Below are 9,356 nucleotides of genomic sequence, written 5' to 3'. Positions count from 1 at the left end.
ACGGGGAGCTCTCATAGTCTTGTCAAGATTAAAAGTTATACTCTCATCTCCCACTTCTAGAGTGAGCTCACCATGTTTCACATCAATCACCGCACCCGCGGTGTGTAAGAAGGGTCTTCCTAGAATGATTGGAATGTTGGAATCTTCCTCCATATCAACAATGACAAAGTCCACCGGGATGAAAAACTTCCCAATTCGTACGGGAACATCTTCCCATATCCCTAATGGTGTCTTCGTCGATCTATCGGCCATTTGGAGTGTGATATTGGTGCATTTAAGTTCTCCCATCCCCAACCTTTTACTCATCGAGTACGGTATAACACTCACACTAGCCCCTAGATCACACAAGGCTTTGTTGATCGTGGTGTCGCCAATGTTACACGGTATTGAGAAGCTTCCCGGATCCTTGAGTTTTGGAGGTGAACTCCCTTGAAGTATTGCACTACTCACCTTAGTGAAGGTGATAGTCTCAAGTTTCCGGATCGACTTCTTCTTTGTGAGGATGTCTTTCATGTATTTCGCATAGGCCGGCACGTGATTGATTAATTCCGTGAAAGGAATTGAGACTTCCAAATTCTTCACAATTTCCATAAACTTTTTAAGTTGGTCATCAAATTTGGGCTTGGCTTGACGACTTGGAAACGGAAGTCTAATCACAATGGGCTCCTTCTCCTTGACCCTGTCTTCATTTTTATTTGAAATTTCTTCTTTTGATGATTCCCCATCTTTGGAGTTTTGCACAATTTCTTCCTTATCACTAGCTTCCACAACTTCATCCTCAACTTGCTTCTTCGGTGCTTCATACCTTGTACCACTTCTCAAGTGAATGGCACTAACCGTTTCATGTCTAGGGTGATTACTTTGAGGTGGTAATTGCCCCTTTTGTCTTTGTGAGCTCGAAGATGCTAGTTGAGTCAATTGGGTTTCCAACATCTTGGTGTGAGCTAGAATGTTGTTGATGGTGGTTTCCTTTGCTTGACTATCTTTTTGCATTTGAGTGAAAAATTCTTGTTGATTCTTTTGCATTTGGAGGACCGCTTTTTGAACATCAAAACCTTGGTCATTTTATTGATTGTATGAATTTTGATTTTGGTAACCTTGGTTTTGGTTGTAAAAGGGTCTTTGATTTTGGTTTCTCATGGGAGGTGGGGTGTATGTTGTTTGAGGGTTTTGAACATTTTGGCTTTTGTATGAGAGATTTGGATGGAATTTGGTGTTTTCATTGTAATAGTTGGAATAAGGGGTACCACTTTTGTATGCTTGGAAAGCATTCACTTGTTCATTTGTTCCCCTACATTCACTTTGGTCATGTCCCAAAGTTCCACAATTCTCACATATCCCATTTGGGATTGATTGAGATGTCGTCATGGCATTAACATGATGCTTTGGTGATTTTGAGGCTTCTTCAAGTCTAGCCATAGCTTTTTCAAACTTCAAATTGATTGTGTCAATGTGAGCACTAAGTTGAGCACCCAATTGAGTAACGGAGTCCACTTCATGCTTTCCTCCTCTAGTAGCCTTGCGAGGTCTACTATATTGTGAGTTATGGACCGCCATTTCCTCAATTTTGTTCCAAGTTTGATTGCCATCAACTTCGGTGAACATTCCATTTGATCCCATGTTGAGAATGTTCCTTGAATCTTCATATAGACCGTTCCAAAATTGTTGTACCAAGAACCACTCGCTAAGTCCATGGTGAGGACATGAGCGACAAATTCCCTTGAACCTCTCCCAAGCTTCATACAAAGATTCTTCATCCCTTTGCTTAAAACCCGTAATTTGAGCTCTTAGCATGTTAGTCTTTTCCGGTGGGTGGAATTTTTTGTAGAAAGCTAGAGCCAACTTCTTCCAAGAATCAATTCCGAGAGTAGCCTTATCAAGGCCCTTCAACCATTGTTTCGCGGTGCCAATTAGAGAAAAAGGAAATAAGACCCATCGAATTTGGTCTTGAGTTACACCGGTTTGAGAAATCGCATCACAATAGTCACAAAAGGTCTCCATATGAGAATGAGGGTCTTCACTAGGCATCCCCCCAAATTGGCTCCTTTCGACTAATTGGATAAAGGCGGATTTGGCAATAAAATTTCCGGTTAAATGTTGTGGTGTGGGAGTACCATTGGGTAGGTTCTCCTCGGTGGGTACGGAATGTGATGAAAACTTAGGCATTGTGGGTTGATTTTCCGTGGTATTTTGTGTTGGGTTCTCCTCACCTTCTCTTGCAAAAGGGTTGATGAACTCAATAGTTGGTTAAATATCTACAACCTCACTAATACCTCTCAAATTCCTCCTAGCAAGTCTTCTATTGGTTGTCAAAGTTCTTTCAATTTCACGATCAAAAGGTAACAAATCACCTTGTGACCTTCTAGACATGCAAAATATCAAACAACTCGAAAACAATTAGAACAAACCTTGAGGAGTTTTACTTCCTCAAGGCAAAGAAAGACACAACTAATAACAATATAAGAAAATCTAAATCAAGTTAACACCGTCCCCGGCAACGGCGCCATTTTTGGTCGGACTTACTAAATCTTTTCGGTAACTTGTCGTTAGGAGATCCTAGACCAAAACACAATTTATAACTTCACAAACAACTCTACAATTAGTAAAGAGGCTAGTAAAAGTTGGATCCCAAGGGACGGGAATTGAGATGAGATTTCTATTGAAACTAGTGGTGTCTTAGGGGTATCACAATTTGGGTTGATGTAGAAGGTCACTAAACTAAATAGCAATGAAAGTAAATAAGCAAGATGAATAAAAAGGGTTGTAAACAATTGATAAAAAGCACTAGGGTATCATGGGGTTATAGGGGAATCATGGGAATTGATCATACAAACATGATCTCAAATTATAAGCAAGCAATTATTGTTGTGACGGATTGAGTTGGGTTATATCTTACAATCCTAGGAAAGTTTGGGTCCCGGAGCCGAATCGATTAGATAGTACAACACCTACAAGTCGACTTAGTCTTCCCTACTCAACAACATGCATGGTCTAATGAGACTCGAGTTGGTTTATGTGTTACAAGTCTCATTGAAAAGATAGGCGATGGGTAAAAAATGCAAGGATTCATAGGCTCGCATTTCATCAAGCATAACATGTGCATGAGTTGAGATCAAAACAAGCAAGCAAATAAACCATGAAAGCATATTAATTTAAGCATGAATCATTCCCCATGTTGGTTTCCCCTAATTACCCATTAACCCTAACTAGGTGACTACTCACTCATTATCATGTTGATCATGCTAGCAAAGTTGTCAATCATACCAACAAAATGAAACATGATGAATAAATGAAAGTAATTAACAATAATTAAAAAGGGATTAAGAGAATTATACCTATAAATGATTCCAATAATAAAGCAAAGAATAAAAGAAGTACATGATGCTTGATTGAGAGGTTGTCAATCTCCCAATAATAACCCAAATAATCTTTAATTACCCAAAATAACGGATGAACAAAAGAGAGATTAAGGAAATAAAACTTGTATTAAAACTTGATTAATTGTTGATTACAAAACTAAAGAGAGATTTGATTGATATTAACTACTCTAATAATTGATAAGAAGAACATGCTCTTCTAATTAGACTAATGGGGTATTTATAGTGGAAATTAGGTGGATGCATTAGGGTTAACTAAGGGCTAAACTAGTAATTACACTTTTGAGATTTGAGCAGGGAGACGCCAGTATTTTTCGAAGGAAGGGCTTCTTTATTTGAAGCTTGAAGAAACGGATTTGTGCTGGACTTGAATCCGTGCGTCTTAGGCACGGGACAGCCGGATTCAACGGTCTCTGCCGGGCGTCTTTGGGGAAGACGACGTCTTCGATAATCACGCTTCTTGCCGGGCGTCTTTGAAGAAAGACGCACGGATTGTGGTGCTGGGGACGGGCGGATTCAGGACAATCCGCACGGATTGCTCCTCAGTCTTGCTTCTTCTTCTTTTCTTCCCTTTTCTTCGTAAAATCCTTGGGGATTTCTTTGGGGATGCAAGGATCTTTCCTCAACATTGCTCATCTACTATAATATGTACAAAGGCCTTCTAATCTTGTCTCTCCTTGATGCTTGGTCATTGAATTCAATCAATTTAGTCTCATTTTGCCATGAAAATGCAAGGTTTGCACTCCTTTCCTACCAAGGACACAAATCTCAAAGAATATGCAAAACAAAGAACTAAAGACAATAAATGACCCAAATATGCACTAAAAAGCATGGGAGCAAGGCTAATTCGGGGACTAAATATGCGCTAATTATGGTCACATCACTTGTCCTAAAAATCTATTCCCCCTGCCTCATATTGATGCCATGGTAGACGCCACAGCAGGCCACGAAATGCTAACATTCATGGATGCTTCCAGCGGATTCAATCAGATAAAGATGCACTCTGCTGACCAGGAAAGTACTGCATTCATTACAGACCGAGGCATATACTATTACACTGCCATGCCTTTCGGCCTGAAGAATGCAGGGGCAACGTTCCAGCGCCTGGTCAACATGATGTTTAAAGACCAGTAGGTGACATCATGGAAGTATACATAGATGACGTGGTGGTGAAATCCAAGAATGCAGAAGATCATGTGAAGCATCTAGAAATAGCATTTGAGATATTAGAAAAGTATAACATGAAGTTAAACCCTGCAAAGTGCCACTTTGGAGTCTCTACAGGCAAATTTTTTGGATATATGGTCACAAAGAGAGGCATAGAAGCCAGGCCTGAACAGATAAAGGCTATCCTGGAACTACAGTCACCCAAGTCTGTCAAGGATATTCAAAAATTGACAGGCCGGGTAGCTGCCCTGAACCGCTTCATATCGAGATCCTCTGAGAGATGCAAAACATTCTATAACCTCCTCAGGAAAAATAAACAATTCCAGTGGAAGGATGAGCATGAGGCAGCTTTTCAGGATCTAAAATCCTATTTTTCATCTCCACCCTTACTGGCTAAACCAGAAAAGGGAGATCCTCTGTCAGTATACCTATATGTCACTGACACGAGAGTCGCCGATCTGGTGAAAGAACAGACGGGCAAAAACATCCATCTACTATGTAAGTAAACGCCTGCTAGATGCTGAGTTGAGGTATGGACTACTTGAAAAATACGTTCTAGCTTTAATTATGTCATGTACCAAGTTGAGACCTTATTTTGAAAGTCACCCCATTATAGTCAGGACCAACCTACCCATAAAATCTGTCCTGCGTAAGCCTGAACTTTCAGGCAGAATGGCCAAATGGTCGGTACAGATTATCACATATGACATCTCTTTTGAACCCAGGGCAGCGATCAAATCGCAAGCCCTAGCAGAATTTGTGGCTGATTTTAGCCCTAACCTGGAACCGGACCTAATAAAAGAGGTTAATCAATTAGAAAATAAAACCCTAGACCAAGAATGGACCCTATTCATAGATAGGGCATCCAACGCCAGGGGGACAGGGTTAGGACTAGTACTTAAATCACCACAGGGAGACGTGATAGCTCAGGCTGTAAGCTGTGAGATCAAAGCTACCAACAATGAAGCAGAATATGAAGCCCTGATAGCAGGCTTAAAGGTATGTCTAGACCTCGGTGTTCAAAACCTAAAGGTAAAAACTGATTCGCTCTTAATCGCCAATCAAATAAATGGAATTTATACGGCTAAGGATGCAAAAATGATTTCGTATTTAGAATATGCAAAAAACCTTACCGCTAAATTTGCTTTATTTGACATAGATCAAATATCAAGAGACCTGAATACCCAGGCTGATGCTCTAGCCAGCCTAGGTTCAAATTTTACCCCCACTGTTTTCAACAAAATACCAATTGTGCATTTATTAGAGCCAACCATCAGCAAACCTGAACAGGTCAATCCTGTCAATCAGGACAATAAATCTTGGACTAAACCCTATTATGATTGGTTTCTCCGAGGAATACTGCCTCAAGGAAGACATGAAGCAAGGGCTTTTAAAATTAGAGCTTCAACTTATGCTATCATCAATAACACCCTGTTCAAGAGATCGCAGGCTGGGCCCTACCTCAGAAGCTTAGAGCCTGACGAAGCCAAACTGGTACTTCAGGAAATACATGATGGACATTGTGGCAACCACAAAGGAGGAAAGAGCCTGGCAAGAAAAGTTCTCAGGACAGGCTACTACTGGCCTACACTGAGGGCTGACTGCCTGGAATACTCTTCAAAATGCGAAGCCTGCCAAATTCATGCACCAATCATACATCAGCCATCTGAACTCCTTCATTCAATTTCCGCACCCTGGCCCTTTATAAAGTGGGGCATGGATATTGTGGGAAAATTACCTGTAGCTCCAGGACAAAAAGTCTTCATGCTAGCTATGACTGATTATTTCTCCAAATGGATTGAAGCTGATTCTTTCAGGCAAGTAACCGAAAAAGAAGTAATACCTTTTATCAGGACGAACATTATTTGAAGATATGGAGTCCCATCAGAAATAGTATGTGACAACGGAACTCAGTTCATGGGAAAAGAACCCAAGCATTTTGCCAAGATTGGAATATCAACCTGGTAACATCAACCCCTGGATATCCAAAAGCAAATGGCCAGACGGAGTCAAGCAACAAAAGTAGTCATAAGCTGCTAAAAAAGAAGCTGAAAAGAAGACGAGGCAGATGGGCTGAAGAACTTCCATTAGTTCTATGGGCAGACAGGACAACTCCAAAAACTGCAACAAGCCAAACATCTTATTCCCTGGTGTATGGCTGTGAAGCTGTCATCCCTGTGGAAGTACGAGTACCAACATCCAGATGCAGCCTGAACAACGTTGAAGCAAACAAAGACCTGATGCAAGATATACTAGTCTTGACAGAAGAATTAAGAGACGCTGTCAAAATCAGGATGGCATCCTATCAACAAGCAATCGCCAGGACTTACAATAAAAACGTCAGGATCAGGGTCTTTAAAGAAGGAGACCTGGTCTTACGTAAATTATTTCCAAATAAAAAAGAAAAATCAGCAGGCAAACTGGCTCCCACATGGGAAGGCCCTTACTTAATTGATTCAATTGTTGGACAAGGAGCATACAAGCTCCAAACACTAGAAGGGGAAATGATCCCAAGATCCTGGGATGTAACTCATTTAAAATTATTCCATATGTAAAGATCAGGCTGCAATCAGGTATAAATTCAATCACTACTCAACCCAACATGCTATGTGATGAACTACGTGTTTTACATGCCTTGTCTGTTTTTTATACCTGTTCAACTAACCCATTTATTTACTCTTTGAATCCTGAACAATTATACACAATAAAAGATTATATGCATAAATATTCAGGATTGAGGGCTACTCTACTGTACATTCCTGAAACAAAAATTCTGCACTTAACTGTGCCTGACGAGTTGGTAACCACTACAAGATACAGTAAAGAGTCTGGACCAATCAGGCATGAAATAATTGCCTGACCTGACTAGGTTTACTGCCACGGATTACAACCAGCTGGACGTAGCAAGACAGGTGCAAGGGTGTTTTATCCCGACCATCTGTCTAAATGCCCTCTTGACAGGTCGAATACCAAGCCCTCCAGCTAGGCAGGGGACATAAGCCCTTCTGACAGACCGGATTTCCCACCCCTTCAACCATTATAGCAAAAAACTATACTTGGTTGAAATACTCATGACAAATTAAAACGAAAATAATGTGTAGGTCATTCAAATGAAATATTTGACAGGCCCAACAGGATGAAACTCACAAATCAAGCAAAGTCAAAAGTGAAATCAGCCAAAAGAAGGCCACCATATCTATATTAATAAAAATCCATTACTCCCTGGGGCAAAGGCGCCAAAATATTCATAAAGGCCAGGGAGAGTCCCCCTGACCCAAAACAGGAAAATAAAAATAATGTTTGTCCAGGGACATCCCCCCTGGATGGGCCAAAATACCAACTGAGAAATAAAATATATTACTGTTTCTCCTTAGAAGCAGCAGCATCAACAACCTATTCCCCACTCTTAGCCGGCTCAGCCTCAACGTCCTGCTCTCCTGGGGAGTCGACCTCCTGTTCATTCTCCAAATTGTGCAGGTCAGGATACTTTGAAGCAGCGAAAGCCATCTCAGCGGCAGGGTCCCATTTTACCCTGGCCTCGACAGGTTCCGACATATCAGCCGCCCTTCCCTTGATATAAAACTAGAGGGAAGCATCATCGAGGTTAAACTCCAAGTCATCCCTCTCTTGGGTGAGCTCCTCATTCCTATCCAAGGCCTCCTGCAATAGTCGCTTGCTTGAAACCGCCTCAGTCTTAGCAAAGATCCTCTCGGCTGCCGCACCCTGGTCAAGTCGGCGGCTTTAGCAAACCCGAGTTAGCCCGCAAAGTCCACCTCAGATTTTAGCCTATCATAATCTGATCTCATCAGATCAATTCTGGCTACCAATGAAGTAGCCTGATAGGCATTATGGAGACAGGTTGTAGCACCCTGATCAAAAACAGAGAAAAATATGAGTAATTTATACCAACAATAGAAAACTACCAAAACAAAACACATTTAGAAACAATGCCAACCTACCTCCCTCACAGCAGCCAGGGCACCAGCCAAGAGGCTGACTGAGTGATCCACTGAAGCAACTGCCTGAGTAGCAGTCTCAACAGGGTCAAGGGTAAGCATGACATCCGATTTAGAAGCTGCATAGTCCCTGATCTTCACCCTAGTAGCCTCCATATTATCCAACCTCGGCTCTCACCTCCTCGACCAAGGCGAAACATCAACATCTTCAATTCTCCTTTTTTGGGTCATTGAACTTGTTTCGATAGGGGGCGGCAATGTAGTAGTGACCTTGGCGCATCGATCGCTCGTCAAGTAAATAACAGGCTCAGTATCCCCGCTTCCCTGGGGACCTTCCTCCTTGATCTTAGCCAGCCTAGCTGAAAGGTCAGCCACGCCAAACTTGGCAAGGTGAACAGATGACCTAGTAGCTGCAACACGAAATATTGTATCAGCAATATAAACCAAACATTATCAGGAAACCCATGTAAAAAGAAAGGAAAGATTAAGATGGACTTACTGCCTGAAGTAGTGGCACTAGCAGCCCCTGAAACTTTAGCCGCCCTGGGAGCACCATTAGCCTTCAAACAGCGTGGAAGGTGACCAACCCCACAACAAAGAGGCCAGGACCTCTCTAAAGGAGGAATAGCGAGGAAAGCAAAAACATTAGGAGTGGGATACTCAGTTTCAGTAACCCAGTCATCAACTGCACACATAGGAGGTATGATTTACTATAAATTTCGTTTCATTTTTTACCAACAGATAAAACATGCAGGGCAAAGAAAGAAACCAAAAAACTCACCAGCCACACAGGCCTCATGATTTAAATACGCCAGGTCACGACCCACAGAATTGGTCCTGACAAACATGTAGCCAG

The 9,356-nt window shown here is 41.7% G+C and overlaps 1 non-coding gene across 1 annotated transcript; it reads left to right on the top strand.

The window, feature by feature from the left end:
• The first annotated feature begins 1,687 nt into the window (after positions 1-1,687).
• On the top strand, positions 1,688-1,794 carry LOC141654287 (small nucleolar RNA R71). The gene has a single exon (XR_012547848.1). It is a non-coding gene; the product is annotated as a small nucleolar RNA R71 (small nucleolar RNA).
• The last annotated feature ends 7,562 nt before the right edge of the window (positions 1,795-9,356 follow it).

Source organism: Silene latifolia, chromosome 4 (assembly GCF_048544455.1).
Source record: "Silene latifolia isolate original U9 population chromosome 4, ASM4854445v1, whole genome shotgun sequence".
Classification (NCBI taxonomy): Eukaryota; Viridiplantae; Streptophyta; class Magnoliopsida; order Caryophyllales; family Caryophyllaceae; genus Silene; species Silene latifolia.
Note: the sequence above shows the minus strand (reverse complement) of the source record. Positions and strands in the feature narration are given on the sequence as shown.